General features: G+C 37.6%; 1 protein-coding gene across 1 annotated transcript in view; it reads left to right on the forward strand.

Annotated features, from left to right (window-relative positions):
• LOC102859068 (zinc finger MYM-type protein 2-like) overlaps nucleotides 1–19,706 on the forward strand; it is a 77,314-nt gene that overhangs the window by 4,605 nt on the left and 53,003 nt on the right. The window lies entirely within an intron of this gene.

The raw sequence follows: 19,706 nt of genomic DNA on the forward strand, positions 1-19,706 counted from the left end.
ATTTATCCCATCTTTCTCAGTCTCCCCCACCCCTGATATCAGTCTTGTTTTACAATAGTGGCACTATGCAATATTTGTCCTTTTGTGACTGAGATATTTCACTCAGCATAATGTCCTCTAGGGTCACCCATTTTGTGTAATATTTCATGAGTTCTTTGAAGCAATTTATTTTTGTGTGTGTGTTTATATTGTGTGTGTGCGGGTGTGTTTCTGATTTAAAGATTTTGACTCCGAAGGTTCATGAGGTGCTAGATCTCTTTAATGTCTTTTCTTAGTTTTATACAAAAATTCATGGAGTCATTTTTCTCATACTATTAATTTTCCATCTGATACTGATTTATCTTCACTTAGAAGTCATTCTTAAATGTACCAAATGAGAATTATCCCTTACTGTTTATAATTTGTTAGTTTTAAGGTAGTACTCAAATGAACTAGACAGATAACCCTCACATCTTTTTTTATGTAGTTGAAACTAATTACAAACTATCAGTGAAGTCAGCACTCTGGATACATTGTATTTTGTGAGCCCATTGAGAATTGATCTTGAAACTTTTATATCTCTGTGCTGTAGATATTATCAAGTATGGTAGTTTATGCTTAAATATTAAGTAAAAAAAAACATCAAAAGATGACTGGTTGAATCAAGTATTGTTGGTTATGAAGGATGATTAAAAAATACATTCAACACCTATTCTATGCATAATGCTGGACGGTATTCCTGTAATCTTCACAAGTAACCAGCATAGTAATAAAAATACCACATGTTGAATGTTTATTTTCAATTAACACAATTCCAAGCTTTTTGAAAGATTTTGGAATGGAAGCTCTTAAATTTATGGATGAGAATGGTTTACTGATCTTTGATATACCCTTTATTTACGTTGTAAAATTATCAATACCAGCCCACATTAATTTTCGAATGTTAAATAATTTATCCTCATGAAAACCAGTAGGGTGTGTTCAATCAATTTCTTCTTAAACTGCAGAGGGAGAAATATACTGAGCAATTTGGAAATACCCAGGTATTTGGAAAGAAGCCCTGGTATATGCAGTTCATTACGTATTAGGCTGCTAATGGGCATATCAGAGGTTTGAATTTGCTACTTATCGTGTTCGATGGGAGAAAGAGGGGGCAGGGTGCACCTATTAAGATGTATAGCTTTGAAAACCTCATATATAGATCGCTATGCATTGGGATTGACTGAATAGCAATGACTTTAAAGTAGTGTTTGATAGAACAAGAATTTGAATTTGGGCAGTTTGATACAGAGCTGAAGTTAAGCAGCCATGATTATGTAATATGAGGGATGTAGAAAAGATTGGAATCATTTTAGCTTTCAGCTCTGTTGCACTGCCAACCCAAAGGCACGTGATTAGAAATGCTAGGGAGAAAGATAGGCAATATCTCCTGTGTGAACTGCCACTGAAAACCCAGTGGAGGGTCTACTATGAGTCAGTTTTCAACTGCATTGCAATGTGCTGGGTTGGGTGGGTTTTGTTTTAAAAGTATGTTCTTTTACTGTTAGAAAATGTGTGAGTAAGCAAAATAAAAGTTACTGAGTACTTGATTAGAAAATAACAATTGTCGAGTGTCTGGGTGGCTGATGGTCTAAGAAAATCACAGTTGTCAATTAGATCTTTTGGCCTTTGGTTTTGAAACTTAGCAACTGTTGGAAGAAGAAATATTCTTTCTTTCAATATGTTAGAGTACAATTTAGTCTCAGTAAATTGGTAAAATATTTTTCCTGTACTTTCAAACTTGAATGAATCTTTTATTGAGGTTAAATTATTTTCCAGGCATTAGAATACTCAATGATTAGTGAATTAAGAATTTTAAATAGAGGAAGTTTACTTCATTTTTGTATAGATGTACTGTTACCAGATTTTCATGAAGATTTACTTTTATTGGAATTTGTTTTTTCTTTGCTTTTAGTTGATAAGTTGGCAGGGAAAGTGTGATAATTCTCTGTGTTTGATAGACATTTGTGATGAGAAATGTTATTGTTAGTTGCCATTGAGTATTTAGACTCATGAAAAATGTACAGTCAGGACTTATCTATAGTGTCAGTACCGATACATAAATGGAAGCTAGTGGATCTATCAAATAATAATAATTAAATGTGGTTCTTGTTTTAAGATTTTTAGCTCAGAGCTAAACATTTCATTGTTTAAATCCTGAACTAATTTTAGGAGTTCTGGTGGCACAGTGTTTAAGTGCTGTAACTAAAATAATGGAAATCTGCAATGATTTACAGCCATGGAAATCTTTGGAACACATTTGCCCTGTCTATAGAAATAACAGAAAAGCCCAGCTTAACCTAATTGCTGGCTATTTGAACTAACTGACTTGTAGGTGACCCTTATTTGGGTCTTTGAGTTTATAAATCACATGGGAGGAAATTGTCCTCTTGCAGAGTATGGAACTCTGGTGACTTAGTAGTAAAGAGTTAGGCTGTCAACTCAGAGTGTTTTGAATCTACCAGCTGCTCCATGAGCGAAAGATAGGCGGTGTCCTCCCAGATAATTTACATCCTCTGAAAAAACCTGCTGCAAGGTCTTCTGTGAGTTCTGACTCATAACAACTATAACTGCAGAGCAGCTAGTGCATTTGAAACTCCAGAAAGGTGCTCAACTTGGCCTTGACTTGCTGGCAGTCAGTGTTCTTTTGAGACAGTAAGTGGAAGATAATATTTTTTAATTGACATTCACTAAAATGATATACTTGTTTTTGCTGAGCATTTATGTTAATTTTTGAAGGGTTTTCCTTTGGTAGGTACTTTTAGATGTATTTACACATTATTTTGACAGACTAACTTCTTTGCTTATTTGTTACAGTGTGTTTCTTTTGTGCCTCCTTATTGGATGTATTTCTACACCTTTTTAAGTGGTTACAGTGGAGGATCAGTATAAGAAAGGAATATCCTCAATGAGATGGATTGACCTGGTGACTCATAACAATGGACTCAAGTGTTTTGGAGATGGTTAGGATGGCACAAGATAGGATAGGATTCAGATTCATTGTTCTTAGGGTAACTGTGAATTGGAGTGGTCTTGATGGCACAGAACACCACTTTTCCATAACCTGATGAGGGCTTTTGTATCTCATGTGATTAGACAACCTGGAATGACTCAGGTATCACACTGATAATGACATGCAAACATTTCATACTGTTGTTGTGTCACCATTGTACAACAGTATTTTTTTTCTTTTATATATAAAAATGAGAGTACAGAAATATTAATTTTAATACATTTGAGACAGAATCTTTGCCTTTAATCAGTTGTTGGGGTGTGATCATGAAAAGATTATAAAATGCTGGAAGTCTTAATAGCTAAAAAAGGTATGGTATAGTCAGAAATTGTAACAAATATTTCTGTCTCTAGGTAGTAATGTCTGAATCCATTTCATTTGATAATTCTCTATTAACATGCACATGAACTACTATTTATACAATAAGCTTGACATATTCAACATGTATACTTTTTTTAGGGATGCAAGGCAAGCACAAATGCAAGTATTTTTTTCCCCTTTGGATTTTCAGATAATTTTTTATGTAGGACATTTCAGATTAGGAAACAAATAGAACATTATAGCTAGATTGCATAAAGTCCTCATATTTTTCCAAAATCAAGTTTCTGTTGGTTTATTTTTCTTTTTTTCATTATTGGGATATTGGAATTGATCAGGATTTTGAAATTGAACTAGCCAGATTAAGAAATTCTGCGGCAGAACACTAGTAGTAAGAATTGCAAAGTTATTTGACACTGAAGAAAATTGAAGTTTACATTTATATTTATTACTTACATAGTCAAAGAGGAAAATTGTTACTGATTAATCCATAAATTTGAATCCATAAATTTTAATTTTATTGTCACTGGGTGACAGTAAAATTTTCTTTTTTTCCCCCCATTATATAACAGTAAGAAAACTCTGCTTTTGTATAGTTGGAATTGCTAAATTTTTATATTTGTAACTTGCTTTAAACAAGTCACTTTATAATTTTAGGAGACAGTTGAAGTCTTATTTTAGAGACTAATAGTGAATTACTTGGTGATAAGTTGATTTGGTCAAATCAGGTATGCTGAGATTTGGAATAAAACACATTTTAATATTATGTATTTTATTACATATTTAAAAAATTCATTAACAAATAGCAGTGTTGTTATTTTGTTATGTACTGCTGAGTCAGAACTTACTGATAGGTGACCCTCCAGTGGATTTTTAGAGGCTTTAAATCTCAAGTGAAGATATGGTCTGTTTTTCTCCCATGGAGCAGCTAGTGGATTTGAACCACTTGCCTTTGTTTTAGCAGTCCTTACTACTGGGCACTTCCTCAGAGCAGTATTATTTATTAAAAAAATTTTAAAATGAACATGCAGACCACAAATAGTTTTCTCCATGTACATATGATCCAGTGACACTGATTATGTTCTTTATGTTTTACCACCATTATGGTACTCTTTCAAATCTCCGCCCTTTGGAACCTGATAATCACAAAATGTGTTTTTATATATTTGCTTCTTTTGTATAAATAGTATTACACAGTAGAACTTTTTGGTATTAATTGTGTTCATCATCTTCATGTTGTGGCATCAAGTCTTTATTTCTCTTTATGATTGAGTAGTATTCTGTGTGGTGGTGGTGGTGGTGGTGGTGGTATGTGCCGACCAGTTGCTTGCAACTCATAGCAACCCTATGTACAACAGCCCTAAACCCTGCTCTATCTTGGGCCAATCGCACTGCCTCTTGACAGATCCATCCCGATTACCCCAGTCACTGAATCTATCCATCTCTTAGAGGGCCTTCCCCTCCTGCGCTGTCCCTCCACCCTCCGAAGCATGATGTCCCTCTCCAAGGACTGGTCCCTCCTTACAACATGTCCAAAGTATGTCAGACGAAGCCTCAGAATCCTTGCCTCCAAGGAGCAGCCCAGTTTAACCCTCTCCGGGATGAATCTGTTTTCTTAGCAGTCCAGGGTCCAGTCAATACTCTTCTCCAGCACCACAGCTCAAAGGCATCAATTCTCCTTCTATCCTCCCTAGTCATTGTCCAACTCTCTGATGTATAAGTGATTGCAAAGACCATAGCCTGTATCAGACGCACCTTAGTCTCCAGAGTGACATTACTGTTCTTCAGTACTTTGGAGAGGTCCCTAACAGCAGACTTTCCCATCGCAATACGTCTTTTAATTTCCTGGCTGGTGCCAAGAGTGTTGACTGTGGGGCCAAGCAGACTAGAGTTGTTAAAAATCTCAGTCTCTTCACTATCCATCCTGATGTTGCCAATTGGTCCAGTGGTGAGAATATTTGTCTTGATATTGAGCTCCAATCCATATTGAAGGCAGCAGTCCTTGACCCTCTGCAGCAAGCGCTTCAGGTCCTCCTCAGTTTCGGCAAGTATGGTTGTGTCATCTGCATAATGCAGATTGTTGATAGATCTTCCACCAATCCTGACACCACACTTCTCCTCATAGTGCCCAGCCTCCCAGGTTAATCTGCTCTGCGTACAGGTTGAAAAGGTATGGAGATAGGACACATCCCCGGCGTACACCCTTCTCAATTTTTAACCATGCAGTGTTTCCTTGCTATGTTTTGACAGTAGGGACTGCGTTTAATTCATCCAATTTTGTGCAGTTAGGTTGTTTGCACTTTTGAGTATTTTTTATTTCGAAAAGTTTCTGTTTGTGACTGAACTTCACATCTTTTCGCCATATACCTAGGATTGGGATTGCTGGGTCATGAATTCAACTTTTAGAGGAACTACTATGTTATTTTTCGCAGAAGCTGAACCATGTTCAATTGCCACTAGCAATGGGTGAGGACTGTGTTGTCTTTACTCTCTTGGATCAAGTGATAGAATACCTGAGGCACTTCTGTGGAACTGCTGTTAGGTGCCATCGAGTCAAGTACAGTTTCTAGCAACTGTATGAACAGTGGGTCTGAACCCTATCTCATCCTTTGTGATGTCCTATCGTCATCTCTCACATCCATTAGTCCATGGTGCAGTCACTGTGTCAGTCTATCTCATTGAGGGTCTTTTTTTCCACTGACTACCATCTCCAACACTACAGCTCAAAGGCTCCAATTCTTCTGTCATTCTTGTTTATTGTCCAGCTCGCTTTCACACTGGTTGCGATAAAAAGTGATTTTTCAATCTGTGGTACAGTCTTTTCAATCTGAAACAGTAGAATAAATTTTTGTAAAACATTAAAAATGCTATTTTAAATTAAAGAATGTTGTGTAGAGAGGTTAGCAAAGTCACTTTTGATCACAGTTAGTTTGAGGGTTTTATGTTAGTTCTATTTTATATTACTTTTAACTTGATAACAGATCGTTGGGAATAAGAAGTAAAAAGAGTATGAAGAAAAGAAACTTTATTTGAAATAAGGATGTAACTTTTTAATTTTACTTAATCTATTTTTTATAAGTATGTTTATTTTTTTCAGGAAATTATTTCAATACAAACTATGAAATGTATAAGAAATAGGTAATACTGAATTTTGTGTCCTTTTGTTGTTAAGTGCTGTTAAGTTGGCTCTGACTCACAGCAACTCTATGTATAGCAGCTCTGAAGCCTGCCCTGTTTTGAGCCAGTCTGACTCTGACACACCTACTGCCATTGCCCTTGTTACTATATCAGCTAATCTCATTGGAGATCTTCCTCTCTTGGGCTGTCCTTCCACTCTTCCAAGCATGATGTTCTTCTCCAAGGACTGGTCCCTCCTGGCCATGTCCCAAAAGTATGTGAGATGGAGCTTTGAAATCCTTGCCTCCAAGAAACTTGGTTTCACTCTTTCCAGGACTGACCTGTATGTTTTCTTGGTGGTCCATGGAATGTTCAAGACTCTTCTCCAAGGGAGCTCTGGTGGCCTAGTGGCAAGACGTTGCATTGCAGTCCCAGAGGTACGCAGTTCAAATCCACCAGATGCTCTGCTGGAGAAGGAGGGGGCAATCTCCTGTACCAGTCAGATCTGATTTGACGGTACACGTAAAAATAATACAGTAAAAATGAAGAGAAAAAAAAAAGACTCTTCTCCAGCTCCACAACTCAAAGACAGTGACAACTCCTTAGTCATTGTCCAGCTCTCTGCATATAGCAAGTAATTGCGAAGACCGTGGCCTGAATTGTCTGTTTTTTCAATATATTTTGTGGTTGTTAACTTGTTTATCTTCTTGAAGTGTTTCCTATTTCCTCTCTATCCCTTGTGTCCTGGTATGGCTTTCTGGTGGCCTAGTCTGTAGGGAGTTGTGTTGTTTATCTAAAGACCACACTTCTGGCAATATAAATCCACCATCTGCTCCACAGGAGAGATGGCAATCTCTTCCCCTGTGAGTACAACCTGAGAAACCCCCTAGAAGGTTGTCTGTGAGCTGGGTTCCAACTTGATGGTTGTGTGATTGATTTGAGTGTTCCTAATGAAACTGAAGGATGAAGTTATTTTTGTCAATTTATAAATTGAAAGAGTTTTTAAAAATAACTTACTCTTGTTGTTGATTGCTGTCGAGTCGAGTAAGACTCATAGTGACTCGATGAACAAAAGACCTTAACTATTGTTTCTCAGAGTTGATAGAGTATGTTATTTAGGAAGTGGATGCCACTCCTGCTTCTAAACCTGTCTTAAACTGGGAGCTCCACTAACACTGTCCACCAGGAGTAACTGTTAGGGCAGTTGAAACCCCAATGGTGCAAGGTTCAGCAACCCCAGATTACCTCAGTATAACATATGGACAGAAAGAGTGCTGTACCACTTAGAAGAATATAAAAACAACTAAAATATAAAACATAAAATATAAAAACAACTAACTTTTAAATACAAAGACCCTCCCCAAGTCTTGCTGACTCTAAACAAGAAGCTTAAGTAAAAAACAACCAATAATAACATGCTATTGTTGTTATATACTATTAATTTACTCTTAGATTATTATGATTGTGATTTTAAAATTTGATGTTTTTGATTTGGGAAGATACATTTACTAGGAATAGAGTTAGTAATAGCAACCTTATGAAAATTGAGAAAAATGTGTTAAAATTAGCATAAAACTTAATACTTTGACACATTGTTTGAAATTAAGATTAGAAAAATACTTAATTCGCTATTCTAAGTTGGATCATATTTTACAGGTGTAGTTTTGCTGCTAACCTTAAGGTGGCACCTTTTTAACAGTTTGAATCCCCTTTCTCCTTGGGAGAATGATGGACACTCACCTTTCCCTTGATCCACAGCCACAGAAACCCAGTAGAGGTTCATCTCTGAGTTGCTACTTCAGCTTTTGTTAGCTACATCCCTTGTTTGTAAATAAAATTACTGATTTTTCCAAACTACGAATTTTTTTGTGCAAACCACAAACCAAAAATTTTTTTTTGTTTGTTTTTTGTTTTGTTTTATTATTTTAAAATGGGGGAAAATTCTCCTAATACTGGAGCTATTTTATAAAAATAACCTTCAGAGAAGCTTGTCTTTTGCCCAGAATGAGGTCGTTTTTGAAATGTTGAGCTGGACCAGACTGAGATTGTTTTACTGGTTTCAGTAAAATAATTTTGTTGATTATTTGATTAACAAATAGGATATTATCGTACCTGTTGTATTTCAGTCATAAAAGGTGTTCTTTTAGTTGAGGTCTAGCAGTTGTCTTCTACTCAATCCTCAGAACTTTGATACAGGCTTAATACTATGCACATGAGCCCTAATTTTAATTTTGTGAACTTTATGTCCAGTGGTAATCATATTCATTAAATTGTTTTCAATTATATACTTATTCCCTAGTTCTTAGGACAAAAACATGGTTTTAAGTGTAAAGGAAAATTTATACTAAATGAATATCTTGCTTTCTCCTTTTATTTTAGAATTGTACTTTGTTTTTTTCTTCTAACTTTTTAAAAGTTGTATTTTTACTCGTTAATTCTAACTCCTTTTATTGACTTCATGTTCATGGTTCTATGTTTACTTGTTCTTGAAGGATTGAAAAATTTGCTCTTGTTTTAAATTGTTGTTGTTGTTATGTGCCATTGAGTTGCTTGCGACTCATAGCGACCCTATGTACAACAGCCCAAAACCCTGCTCTATCCTTTGCCAATCTCACTGTCTCTGACACATCTATCTCTATTACCCCAGTGATGAAATCAATCCATCTCATCAAAGGTCTTCCTCTCCTGCGCCATCCCTCCACCCTCCCAAGCACAATGGCCCTCTCCAAGGACTGGTCCCTCCTTGCAACATGTCCGAAGCATCTCAGACGAAGCTTCAGAATCTTTGCCTCTATGGAGCAGCCTAGCTTCACCCTCTCTAGGATGAACTTGTTTGTTCTCCTAGCAGTCCATGGTGTATTCAAATACTCTTCCAGCACCAAAGCTCAAAGACATCCATACTCCTTCTGTCATCCCTAGTCATTGTCCAGCTCTCTGAAGCATAGCAAGTGATGGCAAAGACCGTGACCTCTATCAGGTGCACCTTAGTCTCCAGACTGACATCGTTGCTCCTTAGTACCTTGGAGAGGTCTCTGACAGCAAACTCTCCCAGCGCAATTCGTCATTCAGTTTCTTGGCTGCTGGTATCAAGAGTGTTCAGTATTTTAAATTAGCTGTATAAAATTCATTACTTAAGCAAACTTTAAGTTTTCAACTTTTACTATATGAATATTGTCTCACTTTGTTTTTCTATTTATCTTTTTTTATAGTGTATAATATTGCTTGTTACCCAAACACATATTCCTGCTTATAAAGTCATCCTATTTAAGTAATTTTACATTGTTTATTGAAGTATTTGTTCTGATTAGTTTTTGTCTTCAGTTAACACAGCCCCCGTATTTGTATGGTTTTATTTTTTGTCTGTTGCATATTGCCTTTGCTTTCTCACTAGAATATTTTTATTTGGTCTTCTTGGATTTGTGTACATTTTTCTTTTTCATACTTTTGCCCTTAAAAATAGCTTATAGCAAGCATATCATATATGCAAAGTCAAATTGGTTACTACTTTTATTACTATTAATTATGACTAACTTTTAGTAGTGAAATTTTATTATTGGTGGAACAATTTCCCTGGGTTCTCTGAAGGAGTGATGCCTTGTGGTGTGTAGTATTAGCTTTGTGAGGTGATAAGATGTGTGTGTGCAGTTCTTTTCCACCTTAGGAGAAACAAAGGATTTTTGTCCCCCCTCTCGTGAATATTACTCAAGGATTTATGGTGTAGCGTATGTTTGGAGGCTGATAGATTGTAGTTCAAATCTACCTTGCTTATAAAAGAACTTTTAGCATAAGAGATGTATTCTAAAATTGGATTGAATTGTTAAATGTACTGGTGTATAAATGCATTAAATCTTACCCAGTGGTTCACTTAAATATTAAAAAAAATGTATGGTATCTAAATTATACTTTAGTAAAGCAGTTAAAAACTAACTCATACCTTTTTGCCCCCAACCATTTACTAATTTTGTCTTCTTAGGAAAGTTACTTCATCTTGAATCTTTATTTATTCGTGCCACAAGTGAATGTTGTAATGCCTTTTCTTGAAATTGCGGCAAGGAAAGAGTGAAAAAATAATACAGGGAATATGAGCGGCAAATAGTATACACTCAATTTGTAGGAGGTAAAATTTTTTCCCTAACAATTTACACATTCATTGACCTGTTTATATTCTTAAAATTAGGAGACTCTTCTAGTTACTGTTTTCCAAATTTTTCTCCCTCCTAAGCAATAACTCCTTCAGTTCTCCTCCTCTCACCTCTCCCTGCCACTACTAATGATCTTTGGTTTCCGTCTCCTCATTTCATATAATATTACAGTATTGGTTCTCTTGTGACTGACTTGTTTTGATTACCGTATTTTTAAGATTTGTCCATATTGTGTGTATCAGAATTTAAGTTTTTTTTATGGCTGAGTAGTTTTCCACTGTGTGTATATATACTACATTTTGTGTATTCATTGATATATGGATGATGATGTAGTTATTTCTACCTTTTCACTATTGTAAAAAGTGCAATAATACCATTTTCTTATTATTCCAGTTTATTTACAAAATTTGAATACATTGTTTTCACACTAGTTCTTTCCTATTTATTTCCCTTACCCCTCCATCAAATTGTGTCACCCCATGATTAATTCTCACCCCCCTCACACACATCCTTTCCCCTCTGCTTCCACCCTCTTCCCTTGGATCCTCATGCTCATTCTACAGTAAGGTTTTTATGTAGTATTTGTCCTTATGGGAGTGACTTCACTCAGCATAATGTTCTCCAGTCCTTCTCAAGTTAGGTAATAATTTACAAAGTTATACTTCTGTGTACTGTGTAATATTCCACTGTGTGACTGTATCATAACTTCTTAGTCCATTTGATTGTGGTTGGACATTTGGGCTGTTTCCATGTTCTTGCAATGTTGTAGAATGCTTCTGTGGACATTGGTGTACAAGTCTCCGTTTGTGTCTCAGTTCTCATTTTCTCAGGGTATATTCAAAGCAGTGGAATAGCAGGGTCATATGGACTTTCTGTGTTCAGCTTTTTGAGGAAGCACCAAACGGCCTTCCAGAGGGGTTGTGTAATAATACCATTTTACATTCCCACCAGCAATAGATGAAGGTTCCAATTTCTTCATGACTTTGCGGATACCTAGTTCATCTGTTTTCTGTTGTTTTTTTTCCTCTCTGTATAATCTTTGCCATTCTAATGGAGATGAGGTAGTAACTCATTATGATTCTGATTTGTTATTTTATTGATGGTGTTAAACATCTATACATGTATTTGATGACCATTTTAATGTCTTGAGTGAATATCTGTTCAAGTATTTTACCCATTTTTTACACTATTTCTTTTAGAAGACTCAGAATATGGCTGATTAATATGAGACAGAAGTTAAATATATCCCAGGTGTCCAGCTTCTCCAAACATCTCTATGACTCTCATTTCTGTCATCAACTTTTCCTCCTCCCTGCAGTGTTCTACATCTTTTCTTAGGGTTTCAAAATTTACTGCAATGAATGACAGAAACCACAGACTATCATAGTAATGGATCATGTGGTTGAGGAGGCTGACAAATCCCAAATCCAGTTGGATGCCTAACTCCTGTAGTTGTAGGAACTCTCATGAGACTGCTGAAAGGTGGCAGATCTGTCAGATCAGATGATAGGCTATTGGTACAGTGGATGAGAAACCAAAAGAGACAGGTGAGACAGCAGGCTGCTGGTTGCAGGGGTTGACAGATCCAAAATTGGCAGGTTTCAGAGTAAGAAAAGGAACTTTCATAGAGCAGAAAGGCTGTGTTGTTGTGTACAGATCAGAAATGATCTGTAACTGACCCTCCCGTGGGTTTTCAGAGGCAGTTAATCACATGGGAGGAGATTGTCCATCCTTCTCCAGAAGAGCAGATAGTAGACTAGAACTACGTTCCTTGAGGATTGCAGCACAGCTTCTTGCCACTAGGCCACCTGGACCCCCTATAATGGATGTAGGCCATATATTTTTGTAGGAACAAAAAATAAATGTCTTCAGTCACACCCTCTAGTAAGGCATTGATGCAAGGTACATCCCACACACATCCCACTTAATTCAAATATAGACAACTCCAAAATTGTATCATAAACACAGGCATGTTGTTATGTCTGTCAAGTTGCCTGCTACTCACAGCAACCCTATGTAAAACAGCTCTGAAGCTTTCCCTGTCCTGAGCAAGTCTCTCTGACCCTGGCACACCTACTTTCATTGCTCCAGTTATTGTATCAATCCATCTCATCTGGAGTCTTCCTTTCCTGGGCTGACCCTCCACCCTTCCAAACATGATGTCCTTCTTCAAAGATCAGTCCTTCTTGGCCATGTGCCCAAAATGTATGAGACAGAGCTTCAGAATCCTACCCTGCAAGGAGAAACTTGGTTTCACCCTCTTCTAAACAGACCTATTTGTTTTGTTGGCGATCAGTGATATGTTCAGGACTCTTCTCCAGCATCACAACTCAAAAGTGTCAATTCTTTTGTCATCCTTAGTCATCGTCCGGCTCTCTAATGTGTAGCAAGTTAATTGCGAAGACCATGGGGCCTGGATTAGGCACACCTTAGTCTACACAGACATCATTGCTTCTCAGTACTCTGGAGAATACAACAGATTTTCCCAGTGCAATTTGTCTTTTGATTTCCTGACTGCTGGTACCAAGAATGTTGATTGTTGAGGAGCCGAGTAAGTTGTATTTGTTAATAGCCTCAGTCTCTTCTCCATCTATCCTGATGTTGCCAATTGGCCCAGTGGTGAGAATCTTTTTCTTCTTGATGTTAAGCTTCAATCCGTATTGAAGACTCTAGTCCTTGACCTTCTGCAGCAAGTGCTTCAAGTCCTCCTCAGTTTCAACAAGCAAGCTGTGTCATCTACATGACATAGGTTTTTGATGAATCTTCTTCCAATCCTGATGCCACCTTCCTTCTCATAAAACCCTGCTTCCAGAATGATCTGTTCAGCATATAGATTGAAAAGGTACAGAGACAGGACGCTTCTCTGATACACTCCTTTTCTTATTTTGAACCATGCAGTGTTTCCTTGCTTGGGTCTGAGGATTGCTTCCTAGTCTAAGTATAGGTTTTGCATGAGCACAATCAAGGGTTCTGGGGTTCCCATTCTCCTCAAGGTTATGCATAGTTTGTTGTGATCCACATAATCAAATGCCTTGGCCTGGTCAGTGAAACACAGATAGACAAATTCCTCTAGTACTCTTGCATTCTGCCATGATCCATCTGACGTTGGGTATAATGTCTCTGGTGCCATGTCCTTTTCTTTTTAATTTTTTTTGGGGGGTGTGTGTGTGTACACCATCAGATCAGATCTGACTGGTACAGGAGGAGATTGCCCCTCTTCCTCCAGCAGAGCATTTGGTGGATTCGAACTGTGATCCTCTGGAATTGTAGTGCAGCTTCTTGCCACTAGGCCACCAGAGTTCCCTAGCCATGTCCTCTTCTATACCAGGTTTGTACTTCTGGGAATTATTTTTCTGTCAATATACTGTTCCATTCTTTCTTGGGTGATCTTCAGAATTTTGCTTGCTCAAGAGCAACGGTGTCTCTCTGGAGACTAAGGTGCACCTGATACAGGCCATGGTCTTTGCAATCACTTGTTATGCAGAGAGTTGGACAATGACTAGGGAGGATAGAAGGAGAATTGATGCCTTTGAGCTGTGGTGCTGGAGAAGAGTATTGAATATACCATGGACTGCCAAGAAAACAAACAGATTCATCCTGGAGAGGGTTAAACCAGGCTACTCCTTCGAGGCAAGGATTCTGGGGCTTCGTCTGACACACTGTGGACATGTTGTAAAGAGGGACAGGTCCGTGAAGAGGGACATCATGCTTAGTAGGGTGGAGGGACAGTGCAGGAGGGGAAGACCCTCTATCAGGTGGATTGATTCGGTGACTGGGGTCATCGGGATGGGTGTGCCAGAGGCAGTGCAATTGGCACAGGATAGAGCAGGGTTTAGGGCTGTTGTACATAGGGTCGCTATGAGTCGCAAACGATTCAGCGGCACATAACAACAACATTATATTTAGTGATAATTGTTCAATAATTTCCACAGTCTGTCAGATCTCCTTTTTTTGGGCTGGGAATAAATATGGACCTCCTCCAGTCAGTTGTCCAGATTTCTTGGCACAACCTGGTGAGCACATCCAGTGCAGCATCTGTTTGCTGAAATATGTCAGTTGGTATTCTTTCAGTTTCTGGGGCTTTAATTTTGCCAGTTCCTTCAGAGCAGCCTGAACTTCCTCTGTCATCACCATTGCCTTTTGATTATACTATGTTTCTTGGAATTCTTCTATATATCAGCCAGTTCTTTTTGATACAGTAACTCTGTCTACTTCTTCCATTTTTAATGCTTCTTTGATCATTCAGTATTTGGCCCATAACATCCTAAAGGATTACAGCTCACAGCTTGACTTTGTTCTATAGTTTCTTCAGTTTAAGGAATGCCGAGTGAGTTTGGCCCTTTGAATTTTTGGTCTCAAGCTCTCTGAACATTTCATTATAATACTTTGCTTTGTCTTCCCAAGATACCCATTGAATTCTTCTCTTTAGCTCCTTAACTTCTTGATTTTTCCCTTTGCTTTGGCTTCTTGATGCTCTAGTGCAACATTCAGTGTCTCTTTTCACATCCATTTTGGTCTTTTCTTTTCTTTTTAAATTTTATTATTTTTGTGTGCATGTACCGTCAAATCAGATCTGACTGGTACAGGAGAAGATTGCCCCTCCTTCCCCGGCAGAGCATCTGGTGGATTCGAACCGTGCACCTCTGGGACTGTAGTTGCAGCTTCTTGCCACTAGGCCACCTGAGCTCCCCTTGGTCTTTTCTTTTACATCTTTCTTTGTATCGACGTTTTGCATTCTTCATGGATGATATTCTTGATATCCTCCCACAGCTTATCTTGTCTTCATTCGTTAGTGTTCAAGGTCTCAGACCTGTTCCTGAGTTGATTTTTAAATTCAGGGGGGATAGACTCAAGAGGAAATCTTGATTCCTGTGGATATGATTTGACCTATTCTTTAGCTTTAATTTGAACTTGCTAATGAGTACTTGATGGTATGTTCTGCATTCAGCACCTGACCTAGTTTTCATTGGTGATATTGAACATCTCCAGTGATTCTTTCCACTAGGTCTGATTCTTGTGCATACCATCAGGTGAAATCTATGTATATAGCTTTCATTTATGGTTTTTATAAGGGATTTTTGCAATGAGTAAATCATTGATTATGCAGAATTTTATCATTCTGTCCCAGCCTCATTTCTGTCTCTAAGTCCATGTTTTCCAACTACTGATCCTGCTTCCTGGTTCCCAACTTTGCATTCTAGTCACCCACTATTATTAAAGCATCTTAGTTGCATATTTGTTTGATTTCTGACTGCAAAAGTTGGTAGAAATCATCTATTTTTTCTTCTTTGGCTCTAGTTGTAAGTACATAAATTTGAATGATAGTGGTATTAATAGGTCTTCCTTGTACGCATATGGATCTTATCCTGTAACTCAAAATAATTCTGTTTCAAGACAGATCTAGAGACAGCCTTTTAAACTATGAAAGTGACCCTGTTTTTCCCTCACTTTTCACCTCCGACATAGTAGATCTTATGATTGTCTGATTCAAAATTTCCCATGCCAATCCATCTCATTTTGCCCATTCTTAATATGGCAATGTTTGTGGATTTTATTTCTTTCTTCGCAATGTCCAGTTTTCCTACATTCATGCTTCTCACACTCTGCTTTCCAGTCATTATTTTCTGCTTACAACTGTTCTTCTTCCTTTGTGTTTCCAAATTTGAGGGCTCAGTAACAGTTGCCATATCTGTGTTAGTCTACTCTAAGTGTGCTCTATTGTACATAGGGTTTTCCAAGGCCTGTTGTATTTTGGAAGTGGATGGCCAAACCTTATAAAAAAATACTTTTAACCATACATGTAGGAATTTCTGTACTCTCAATTCTATTCCATTGGTTTCTGTTATTAATAAGCTAATAAGTTTGAAAAAGATACAGAGATTTTGATGAAAATATACTTAAGATATATTTATATGCTAAAAAAGGGAGCTCTGGGAGGCCTAGTGGCAAGAAGCTGCACTGCAATCCCAGAGGTATGCAGTTCGAATCTACCAGATGCTCTCTGGAGAAGAAGGGGCAGTCTCCTCCTGTACCAGTCAGATCTGATTTGATGGTACATACCTGTGTGTGTACACACACACACACACACACACACACACACAGAGAGAGAGAGAGGAACTAACAAAGGGGCGGCCAGGAAAACAGGGATAAAATCTTTCTATTTCTAGTCCTTAGGAAAAAAAATCATTAAAGAGAGAAAGATTCAACAAAATAGATTGGCACAGTGACTAATAATGAGCACATAAGAAGTGATGAGGATGGGGCAGAATAGAATAAGTTTGAGCTCTGTAAATGTAGGGTCACTTTGAATCATAGGGTGTGCAGTAGCACCTAACAACAACATTCCACTATTACATGTGCATATACTGAGTTTACTATTCCAGTGGTAGCTACAAATTTATATTTGCTTTGTACAGAACAAACAGGCTTAAGAAATTTAGCTGCAAGTGTAACAACCATAATAATAACTCACCATGTTCTGTTTTCTTTTTTTATTGCTAGGTGGTATTCCCTCCCCCGTTTTCCTTTTTTTAGAAGAACTAACAGTGAATCTTAATTGGCCATGCCCCGGGGAATGAATATTCGTAAAATTTAATAAATGGAGTGCTGTCTGATCATTTTTCTATCTCTTCTTTTAGTATAATTTTCCTTTTAAAGGGTTCTGTTTTTGCAGATTTTACTGTATTTTTGATTCATTTAAAGGTCCTGGATGATGCTTTGACAATAGAATACCAAGTCATTTCTTCTGTGATATGTCAGGGTGGTTTGTAACTACCATCCTTTGGTTATACAGCTGAGCACCATTTGCATCATCCAGAACCTTTAAAAAGTAAAATCATACTAAAAGAAGAGGTAGAAAAAATGGTCAGTTTGTTAAAAGTTTATTAAAAGTGGTTGTTTATTAAAGGCTGCACTATATTTAAAAAATAATAAAGCCATAGAGCTTTATTATGTTGCATCTTTTAAAGACTGTACTCTAATGTTTTGCTTTACAATGTGAAAACTAAGGCTCAGGGATGAAATACATTGTCCTAGGCTCACTGAAAAGGGAGAGTTTGGATCTAGATTATATATATATATATATATATAGTTAATATATATGTTTTTTTATATATATACTTTATATATATATATAAATGATATATTTTCATATATATGTATATGTGTGTATATATATAATATTGGAGAAGAATCAGAAAATACTCAATGATTTTGTTAAGTTTGGGAGATGAAGTGATTAAGAAGCAGGTCTTTGTCTCAAATCCTAGGCCTTTTGGAGAATATAGATTAAAAATAAACATGGTAACAGGTATACCTTATAGGTCACACAAGCTTGGTTTCTCACTATCCCAGTAAAACATTTGTTGCAGTAAAACTGCTCAGAAAATTATTTTTGTCTCTTAGGGCACATAAAGGTTATGTTTACACTGTATTATAGAAATCAAAAGATGTGTTACATTGGGAAACTGAGGTCAAGGACCTCTCCAGAGTACTAAGGAGCAATGATGTCAGTTTGAAGACTTAGGTGTACCCTATTCAGGAATGGTCTCTTCGGTTACTTGCTGTGCATTTGAGAGCTGGACAGTGAATAACGAGACAGAAGAATTAATACCTTTGACTTGGGATGGTGTTGGAGAAGAGGACCATGGACTTCTTCAGTGTCGTAACAAAAAGTCCACCCTGTCTGTCCTGGAGATCCTTTCTCATGGTCATATCAGAGACTTGGCCCCCAAAGGGCTGAACCAGAGGCTTCCGCCTGTGGGACATGCACTATTCTCATCTGAAGCGATTGTTTACTCAATGCCCCAGACTGAGCCCAGATCCTAGAAATGCACGGTGGGTGGTTTCTGGATGCCAGACCATGGAGAGCGAGCCAGGTCCCCAGGAGACGGCCTCTGGTAAACCCCCACCTACAGGGACTAGACGTGCAAGGAGACAGCCAGCACCTTCTCTCACAGGCCATAATGGAACGACTTTCAGTAACTCTGAACTTGTGCACAAACATTCTAAACACTAGTGAAACCTGTTTTGTTGAACTAATTCTGGCTCTGGAAATGTTTTTGTTTTGTAGTCAGTTCTGGTTTTGTTTGTTCATTTGGACTCAAGCTTAGTTTGTTAATATGTATAATTTAGCATCTCTTGCACTCATGTAAATATGGAGTAAGTATTGTAAACAGTTTCATTGCTGGGGTGGTGGGTGTTATACATACATTTAGGACTGCAATTTTTGGTATTTTTTGTATTGTAAAATAACTAATTTAAGCAGGAACAAGAGAACTAAGGGAGGTCTGTGCATTTTAAACACAAATGGGAAGGACTTGTACATAAACAGAAGTAAATACTATAATACAGACTCCTCCTGAAATAAAAGTAGATCTGGTAAAAAAAAAAAAAGAGTGAACAGTTACGTCTTGGAGAAAGGGCAGTCAGAGTGCTCCTAGGAAGCAAGGATGATGAAGCTTTATCTTACATGTTGTTAGGAGAAGCTATTCCTTGGGAAAGGACATTATGCTTAGGAGGACGAAGGCTCATGAAGTAGAAGATGGCCTTCATTGAGATGATTGACATAGTGACTGCAGCAATAAGTTCAATTATATTAGGATGATAACGATGGCACAGAATAGGACATAGTTTAGATCTGTTGTTCATAAGGTTGTTATGAGTTGTACTTAACTCCGAACCTAACAGTAACAACAACAAAGTTTATACAATATTCAGTAGTATTAAGAAAGAATATTGTGAGTATTACCAAAATAGACAAATACTAAGTGAGCACTTGCTTTTGGAAAAATGACGTCAGTAGACTTGCAGAAACAAGTACTTGCAGACAGTATGGATTATATGTTGTTGTTATGTGCCATGGAGTCGCTTGCGACTCATAGCGACATGATATACAACAGTCCTAAACTCTACTCTGTCCTGTGCCACTCACACTGTCTCTGACACTCCCATCCCAATTATCCCAGTCACTGAATCAATCCACCTCATAGAGGGCCTTCCCCTCCTGTGCCGTCCCTCCACCCTCCTAAGCATGATGTCCTTCTTCAAGGACCGGTGTCTCCTCACAACATGTCCAAAGTATGTTAGATGGAGCCTCA

This window comes from Elephantulus edwardii, unplaced genomic scaffold (assembly GCF_000299155.1).
Source record: "Elephantulus edwardii isolate Elephantulus edwardi_28Jun2011 unplaced genomic scaffold, EleEdw1.0 scaffold00135, whole genome shotgun sequence".
Classification (NCBI taxonomy): Eukaryota; Metazoa; Chordata; class Mammalia; order Macroscelidea; family Macroscelididae; genus Elephantulus; species Elephantulus edwardii.